General features: G+C 44.4%; 1 non-coding gene across 1 annotated transcript; it reads right to left on the bottom strand.

The window, feature by feature from the left end:
• Positions 1-9,059: 9,059 nt before the first annotated feature.
• TRNAI-UAU lies at positions 9,060-9,152 on the bottom strand. The gene is given in 2 exon segments: positions 9,060-9,095; positions 9,115-9,152. It is a non-coding gene; the product is annotated as a tRNA-Ile (tRNA).
• Positions 9,153-9,563: the final 411 nt, after the last annotated feature.

Here is a 9,563-nt window from a genome sequence, read left to right as displayed (position 1 = left end):
CACCGAGGGACCCCAATAATATTATTTTGAAACTAATGTGTGTGTGTGTGTGTGTGTCTGTGTGTAGTAGGATAAAGCAAATAAGTAAATTGAGTAATTATGTAACAGCTGTAAAGAACTAATCTTTTCAGAAAAGAAAAAAGACATCCAAATATAAAATTTAATGGCATAAATTTTATAATTTTAAATTTGAAATGGAAATATCACTATAAACTCAGACTTTATTTTTTTCTTTTTAAAAAGTATGCATTTCCTAGTTCTGTCTCCGAAAAGACCTTGAAATAAGATAACCATAGAGGAGCCATCATCTGCTCTAGCACACAGAGCAGGTGTTCTCCTAAATAACAATATTTCCCTGGTTCTTTTAGAATCAGGCTCGTAGAAGAAACGGCAGATTCCAGGATTGAAGAGAGAAAAATACAAAATGTTCTGGAATATCTCGTTATGGCAGGAACAAGAAGACTGTCATAGATCTAAGATTATGTCAGAAAGACCCACAAGCCAACTTGATGGCACTTTCTCTGGCCAAACACGAGACAGATCAAGCCTCAACAGTGACAGCAGGGCCAATGAACCATGAGAACGTAACGGTCCTAAACACCGATGCAGCCAAAAATCAGAGCTACAAACTACATGAAGCAGGAAAAGGCAGAACTAAAAGGAGAAACAGAAAAATATATGATTATATTTGGTTATTTTCATATCCTTCTCTCAAGAACAGACCAAGGAGAGAGAAAATCAAAGCTATCAAAGCTTTGAGCAACACTACAAACCAACCTGATATCATTGACCTTGACAGAACACTCTGGCCAACAACAGCACAATACACACTCTCTTCACCTCTGTAAAAAAGCAAATGAAAAGCACGAAAACAACAGAAAAAGTGAAATGAAATTAAACTGAAAACTGCATATTTGAAAAAGATAAATGAAAATGAAAAACCTCTTATCAGACTGATCAGAAAGAAAAAGAAAAAAGACAGAAATTACCAGTATCAGGAATTTTAAGGGCATCAATACAGATCCTAAAGATGAGAATATTATGTGTAACTTTATGCCAATCAATTGAAAAATTTAACAAAAAAGACAAATTTCTTGAAAAACACAAAATAGCAAAGGTCACTCAAGAAGAGTTCACTTGAATAACCTCATATCTACTAAATAAATTGAATTTATAAGGTTTAAAAAAAAAAAAACTTCCCACAAAGAAAACTGCAGACCCACAGTACTTTACTAGTGACTTTGGTCAAATATTTAACAAAGAGATAATACAGGACTTACACTCTGAAAACTACAAAACATTGCTGAAATAAATTAAAGGCCTAGAGGCACCTGGGTGGCAGTCGATTAAGCATCCAATTCTTGGTTTCAGGTCAGATCATGATCTCTGGGTCACTAGACTGAGACCCTTGTGGGGCTCCATACACAGCACAAGTCTACTTGAGTTTCTCTCTCCCTCTGCCCCTCCCCTCCTCAAATAAATGAATAAATAGAAAGAAAGAAAGAAAGAAAGGGGGGAGGGAGGAGAGAGAGAGAGCAAGAAAAAGAAAGACAGAAAGAAAAAGAGAGGGAAGGAGGGAGGGAGAGAGGAGGGAAAAAGGGAGGGAAAGAGGAGGAAGGGAGGGAGGGAGGGAGAGAAGAGAGGAGGAGGGAAGGAGTGAGGAAAGCACCTGGGTGGCTCAGTGGGTTGGGCCAATGCCTTCTGCTCGGGGTCGTGATCTCACGGTCCTGGGATCGAGTCCCACATCGGGCTCTCTGCTCGGCAGGGAGCCTGCTTTCCCCTCTCTCTGCCTGCCTCTCTGCCTACTTGTGATCGCTCTCTCTGTCAAATAAATAAATAAATCTTTAAAAAGAAAAAAGAAACAGGGAGGGAGGAAGAAAGGAAGGAGAAATAGGAAGGAGGGAGGGAGAGAGGGAGGAGGAAGGAAAGAAAGAATTAAAGGACTAAGTAAGTGGAGAGATGTACTTTGTTTATGGAATCCAAAGACTCGATATTGTTAAGTGGACAATTTTCCTCAAGTTGATCAACAAATTCAATGGAATTCTTGTAGAATTCCCAGGACATTTTCATAGAAAATTGCAAGCCGATCCTAAAGTTTATATGGAAAGGTAAAGGACCAAGAATGGCCTAAACAGTTTTGAAAAAGAACAAAACTGGAGGACTTACACTGTCTGGTTTCCAGACTTCGAGTAACCAACACGCCGTGTTATCGGCATAACATCACACTGACATACAGGTCAACAGAACAGAATGATAGTCAGCAAAAGACCAACACATTGTTATGGTCAATTCACTTTTGACAAAGTGTCAAAGCAATTTAATCAGGAAAGGATAATATAATATAATATAATATAATATAATATATTATAATGTATTATGCCATAATATCATATACATATATTATATATTATATAAATATATCAATAAATGGTTTCAGAATTAAATGTCCATACACACACACACACACAAATTAGACCTCTACTTACATCATACACAAAAATTAACTCCTAAATGTAAGAGCTAAAACAGCATAAAATCTTGGTAATCTCAAGTTAGGCAAAAATTTCTCAGATATGACACCAAAACTACCATCCATAATAGAAAAAAAAATGGATAGATTGAATTTCATAAAAATATTAAAAGTTTCCTCTTGAAGAGACTTCATTAAGAAAATAAAAACCCAGGCAGGTGGCTGCTTCAGTCAGGGGAGCATGTGACTCTTGATCTCAGGGTATAGAGTTCAAGCCCCATCTGGGGCAAGGAGTCTACTTTTTTTTTTTTTTTTTAATTTTATTTATTTATTTGACAGACAGAGATCACAAGTAGGCAGAGAGGCAAGCAGAAAGAGAGAGGATGAAACAGGCTCCCTGCAGAGCAGAGAGCCCGACATGGGGCTCGATTCCAGGACCCTGGGATCATGACCTGAACCGAAGGCAGAGGCTTTAACCCACTGAGCCACCCAGGCGCCCCAAGGAGTCTACTTTAAAAAAGAAGAAGAAGAAGAAGAAGAAAACCCAAGCCACCAAAAAAAGGAGAAATTATTGCATATATCCAATAAAGAAATTATATCTGCAACTCAAAAATGAAAAGACAGGGGTGCCTGGTTCCTTGGTTGATTAAGTGTCCAACTCCTGATTTCCGCTCAGGTCCTGATCTCAGGGTTGCAAGATGGAGCCCAGCGTCCTGCTGTGTGCTCAGCATGAAGTCTCACTGAGATTCTCTGTCCCTCTACTTTTGCCCCTCCCCCACCTCAGCACACTCTCTCTCCTAAAAAGATAAATAAATAGGGGCGCCTGGGTGGCTCAGTGGGTTAAAGCCTCTGCTTTCGGCTCAGGTCATGATCCCAGGGTCCTGGGATCGAGCCCCGCATCGGGCTCTCTGCTCAGCAGGGAGCCTGCTTCCTCCTCTCTCTCTCTGCCTGCCTCTCTGCCTACTTGTGATCTCTGTCTATCAAATAAATAAATAAAATATTAAAAAAAAAAAGATAAATAAATAAAAATAATGAAGAGACAAACGCCCCCCCACACACACATAAATGGCAAAAGATTTGAATGGACAATTCAACAAAGAAGATATATGAATGTTTAATAAGTACTCAAAAGGCTACTCAATATCATTACGTAATTTGCTGTATGTAAATTATTGCTCAAAAAAAAAAAACCCTGTAAAATAAAAAACTAATTGATCACCTTTGGGAATTGTGAGGATATCAACTCATTATTCTTTTTTTTTTTTTTTAAGAATTTTATTTATTTATTTGACAGAGACAGATCACAAGTAGGCAGAGAGGCAGGCAGAGAGAGAGAGGAGGAAGCAGGCTCCCTGCTGAGCAGAGAGCCCGCGGGACTCGATCCCAGGACCCTGAGATCATGACCCGAGCCGAAGGCAGCGGCTCAACCCACTGAGCCACCCAGGCGTCCCTCAACTCATTATTCTTAAAGATTAGTAGAAAAAGGAAAAGAATCAAACAGTATTACCCGGGCTTTTCTAAAGTGAATTGTGCTTGAGAGAACCAAATAGTCAATAGGAAAAGAAAATAAAGAGGGGCATCTTGATGGCTCAGTTGTTAAGCGCTGCCTTTGATGCGGGTCATGATCCCAGGGTCCTGGACTGGAGCCCTGGAGCACTGGGCTCCCTGCTCGGCGGGAAGACTGCTTCTCCCTCACCCACTCCCCCTGCTTGTGTTCCCTCTTTTGCCATCTCTCTCTACCAAATAAATAAATAAAATCTTTTAAAAAAAGAAAAGAAAAAGGTTTCTTTTTCTTAGAATCACAGTCATAAATGCGGAACGAATAATAGAATTAGAAAATCACTATTGAGTAATCCTTAATAAAATAATAAATCTAGACAAAGAGCATCCATGGTTGCTGAAACCATTAGGTTAGAGGCTGATGTGGAATTTCATAAAGGATGGATTAGGTTGACTATATTTGAAGTCACCAATAAAATTAATATCGTGAGGGGTGCCTGGGTGGCTCAGTGGGTTGAGCCTCTGCCTTCGGCTCAGGTCATGATCCCAGGGTCCTGGGATCGAGCCCCGAGTCAGGCTCTCTGCTCTGTAGGGAGCCTGCTTCCTCTTCTCTCTCTGCCTGCCTCTCTGCCTAATTGTGATCTCTGTCAGATAAATAAAGAAAAAATCTTTAAAAAATAAATTAACATCGTGAAATGTGGAACATTATGTACTTTCTTCTGTGATGCAATAGCACATAGTACCACCTAGAATATAATTTTGCAAAAAAAAAAAAAATTGAATCAATATCATCAAGCTTCTAGAGTATATTATCGGAGGGATCAAAGAACTTGTTATGGGGTGTTTTGAGGGTACAGCTTGCCAAATTCTCTGGGAAATTATACAGATCAAAAAATAAATATCATAGGGGCGCCTGGGTGTCTCAGTGGGTTAAAGCCTCTGCCTTCGGCTCAGGTCATGATCTCAGGGTCCTGGAATCGAGCCCCACATCGGGCTCTCTGCTCCGCGGGGAGCCTGCTTCCTCCTCTCTCTCTGCCTGCCTCTCTGCCTACTTGTGATTTCTCTCTCTCTGTCAAATAAATAAAATCTTTAAAATAAATAAATAAATATCATAAAAGGGAGTGAGGAAAGAATGAATGGGTATACCTTAAGAGAAAGTTAAAAGGTATGTTGGTCAAATGCAATGGGTAGACTTTGTTTCCATCTAAACTCAAGCAAACCAACTGCAAAAATACCTTTCAGGGGTAAGTGTGGAAATTTGAACATGGTCTAGGAATGAGGTGAAGCAGGAGCATTATTATTACTAATCTTACAAGGTATAATAATGATACCGTGATTATGCTTTTTTTTTTTAAGTGGTTAGCTGTTGGATATACATACTAAACCATACCTTGGCTTTCCTTTAAAACAGTCCAGTGACCACGGTGTAGGGGTAGGGGAAAATGTGGAAATGCATAGACAAAACAGAACTGGCAAGTTTTAGAAGTAATAATGGATGGATAGACAGGGTTGGGGTAAATATACGATCTCCCCTACTTTGGGATATATCTTCTGCAATAAAGAACTGGGGTTTTGTTCTGTTGAATTTTAAATAGGCTGTATCCATACAGATCCCAGCTGAGGTCTGACCTATGGAGAGTTTTCCCTCCCTGATTCACACGGAGACCACATGCTCAGTGTCTGCGGGGCGCACGAGAGAGAAATGAGTCAGGGGTTAAGAAAACAGCAAAGCGAACAGGTGGAAGGAGCAGCAGCTGGCACGTACCTCCGTGCTGTGGATTCATGGGGATTGGGGGGACCCTAACGACCCAAAGATCCCATGTCCAATCCAAAGGGGACAGCTAATGTTGCCATATGGGAATAAGGGCCCCAGATGGCCAGCTTCTCTTATTTTTCCTTAGAAAGTTGAAATCTGGACAGTTCAGTAAGATTTCCCAAGATGTAGGCAAATTATTGCAAATGTTTCAAACACTTGACCAGTCAGTGCTAGAAAGCCAAACAAAACCTGTCAGGAGGCTAGATTTGTTCCACAGACTGCTGTTTTGTGATCTCTGACACCACACCATGTAATGCATTATACAGAGCTGAGATGCATTAGTAATTGTTGACATTTTTACCGGTTGGGTCACACGCTGGGACAAGTGAGGCTGCATACATCTGAAACAACCAGATCCTTTACATGCAAACAGCTGTCAAGCCAGGCATCCCCCCACACTGAACTCTGAACTGAACACAGGCACAAGATTATCTCTGTCGAATTGCAGATTGTCAGTTGTCAGAATCATTTGTCTCTGGATTGTCTCTGCTTGTCCTCCAAATTCTATTGAACTTGCACTCCCGTCCAGCTTTGTATGGTGCACAATAAGCCTGTCTTCATCCAGAGTAACTACAAAGCTAATGTCAGCCTGGGGTATGTCAGGGTTCTCTCTGCTACAGAACTCTAACTGTTCACCCATAACTTCACCCCTCCCTTCCAAGTTCATCTACCTTGTATTTACACATTTGCCTCCTTAAAGCCACCCTACGCCATACACAGGCCTAATCCACCTATCGTGGCCTCAATAATGCTACCTTCTCCTATCTGCATGGTACTGTTTGGTTTTTAGAGCATTCTCCCATAATATCGTGACTTGATCCTTGTCACCTCTCACCATCTTGAAAAATCCAATCAGTGTCACATTAAAATGTGGGGCTACAAATCTGTAGTCTATTGTTTGTGTCTAACCCACTCCTAATTTCCCAACAGGGGATTTCTAGAGTAAATAGAAAAAGGACAACTCATTTCACTTCCTTCCCTCCCACCTCACCATTTAACCAGAAAAATAGGCCCCCAAACCACCACCACTCCAGCAGTACCCAACAGGGACAAAAGCAATGTTTAAGACAAAGTTCCAGCCTTGAGAGTTGACAGGAAGTGGAACAGGTTGCCTTGTGAAAACACGTTTTGGTGCCACAAATCTTCAAATATGAGCTAGGGTTTTCTAGAAGGGTTTCCAACATGGATGTGAAGTTGTGCAGAATAATCCTACCTTCATTATTTCTGTCCATGTGGGGAACCTGCTCTGTGCTCAGCTCTCAGAAGTTTCTGACCAGTTCTTGGAGTCAGTACCCTCGGACAGTCAGAAACACTCACTTGGCAAGTCTGACCATTTTATGCTTTGTGTATTTTAAAAACATTTTTGGTGAATTTTCCTTTAAAAAGGCCAAATGTTTCACCTTGCTCAAAAATGAAGAATCCATACAATGGAATATTAATCAGCCATAAAAAGAAATCAGGTACTGATACAGGGCTGGACATGCGGAAATCTTGAAAGCATTAAGGAAAAGAAGCCAGTCACAAAAGACCATACATAAGTTGTATGATTCCATTCCGGTGAGAGTCCCCAGTAGGGAAATATACAGAAGCAAAGTAGATTATATAGAGAAAGTAGATTAGTGGTTGCTTAGGGCTGGACTGGGGAGTTAGGTCAGTGATAGCTAGAGGATATGGGGTTTCTTGTTGCCGTGCTGAAAATGTTCTAAAACTAAACTAGTGATGGTCACATACCTTGGTGATATACTAAATATATATACTATTTTATATATATATATAAAATAAATATACTAAAATCCACTGAATTGTACACCTTAAAATGATATGAGAATTATTTCTTAAAATTGTTTTTTTAACTTAGGCAAACTTTACTATTATTTTTTACTATTTTAACTTTTTAACTTTACTATTTTAACTATTTAACTTTACTATTACTTTACTATTATTATTTACTATTGTTACTATTACTATTATTATTATTATTATTATTTTAATGGATAGACACTTGTCTCCAGGCCTGAGCTAGATTTCTCAGCATCCGCTGAGTATGGGCCTGTGAGCAAAAGGCTCTAGCTGGGGGAGGGCCTGGCCTCGGGTTAGGTGAGGAGGGCAGACTTCCATTTCGGTGGGTGGGCATGAGGCTCTCCAACCTCAGTCTGGGTCTGGGGTTCCACTTTCTCTAATCCTTCCAGATCTAGCTTCTCAGCGCTCCAGGTAGATTTTCTATCCCAGGGTTTTACTACCATCCTGCCCAAAAAAAACCAGCAGAAACCACTCTTCGTGGACAACGCGTTTGGGACGACTCTCGCCTGACTAAACTTGTTCCCTGCTCCGCCCACACCTCCTGGGGATGTGGGGCACCCATCCACCCGCATGGCAAAGCAGCCCCCACGCTTCAGAGAAGTGTTCCCGTGCTGGCTGCAAAAAAACAGATTTCCTGCCCCCCCCAACCCCCACCCCTACCCCTCGCCCCGGGAGGACTTCTCAACCTGGCATTTGTGGCATGCATGAAAGGACAGCCGCCACTCAGCATCACTAGAAAACGTCTGCTCTCGCCAAACTACTGGCGACTGGCACCACCGCACACCGACCCCGGGGAGAGGAGGCGCAAGATGGGGAGAGGAAAACGCCCAGCGCACATTTCCCAAACTCTGTGCGTCGGCCCAGGGAGGCCAGTGTGCCCGGAAAGGGGAGAAGGGCCCGTGGTTTCGGGGTGTCCGCAGTTCGGACGGAGGGGAGCAGCTGCTCCACTTTCGCCCTGCGCTGAGCCCCTTGGCCCCACCTCCCCGGAGTGGTCGTCCGGCTGGCGACCCGCCACCCACAGAGCGCTGCGCGGCGCCACGCCCCACGCGGCTTTGGGCTAGGGGCAGTGGACGGGAAGCCAGACCTCGTCCCGGCTCCGGGAGCTGGGGCACACCGGGTAGGTTTTCGACGTCTATGCCCAGGCGGGGCCCCTCCACCGGTGCGGTGCGCCGGGATCTCTCTTCTACCTAGCCGGTACTGTGGCCGGGGACTGGATGCGGGTAAAGGAAAGGCCTGGGAAGAGAAGTAGGAGGAAGCCTTAGGTAGAGGTCCGGATTCGGGTGGCTTAGTGCAACAAGTAGCTTGCACAGCGGCTAAGAAGCTCCAGGGCGAGCTGCTTCCTGCCAGCGGCGGAGCGACAAGCGCAGGCAGGCAGTCAGCGACAGGAACTGAGAACGCTAAAGAGAGACTAACCGGTTCCTTTGGGTAAGGAGATAAAAGGGGGCAGGGGGCCGCGGATGTCCAAAAGGGTCGTGCTCCAGGTGAGGCTCGAACTCACAACCTCGGCATTGCTCTGCATGTACTGCTGTATAAGTACCGCGCGCTAACCGATTGCGCCACTGGAGCTCCGCTTAGCCGGCCTCGCGATGGCTCTATCAGGGTTCACCCAGGCCCGGTGCGGGCTTCGGAGGAGCATGCGCACTGGCGGTTCCGGGCTCCGCGGGACTGGATCCCGGCTCCGCGTCGCCTGCATCTGCCCCGCGACCCCCGGCAGATTGAGCGGGGCGTCCTGCGAGGGTCTCGCCCCGGGGATGAAGGGCCGGTTGGCAGGGCCGTGATGGGCTGGTCGCTGGGGCGTTGAGAAGAGCGCAGCCCGCCTCCCCAGGCAGCGCGGGAGGAGGAGCCTCGGCCGCCGCGTTCGGCGTCCTCCGGGAGTTTCGTCTGGGGAGCCGGGAGCGCGAGGAGCCGGGCGGGCGGCGGACGGCAGGCAGGCCTCGGTGCTGTGGTGACGCGGGCTGAGGGGTGGGGCCGAGCGGG

Source organism: Neovison vison, chromosome 8 (genome assembly GCF_020171115.1).
Source record: "Neovison vison isolate M4711 chromosome 8, ASM_NN_V1, whole genome shotgun sequence".
In the NCBI taxonomy this organism is placed as follows: Eukaryota; Metazoa; Chordata; class Mammalia; order Carnivora; family Mustelidae; genus Neogale; species Neogale vison.
Note: the sequence above shows the minus strand (reverse complement) of the source record. Positions and strands in the feature narration are given on the sequence as shown.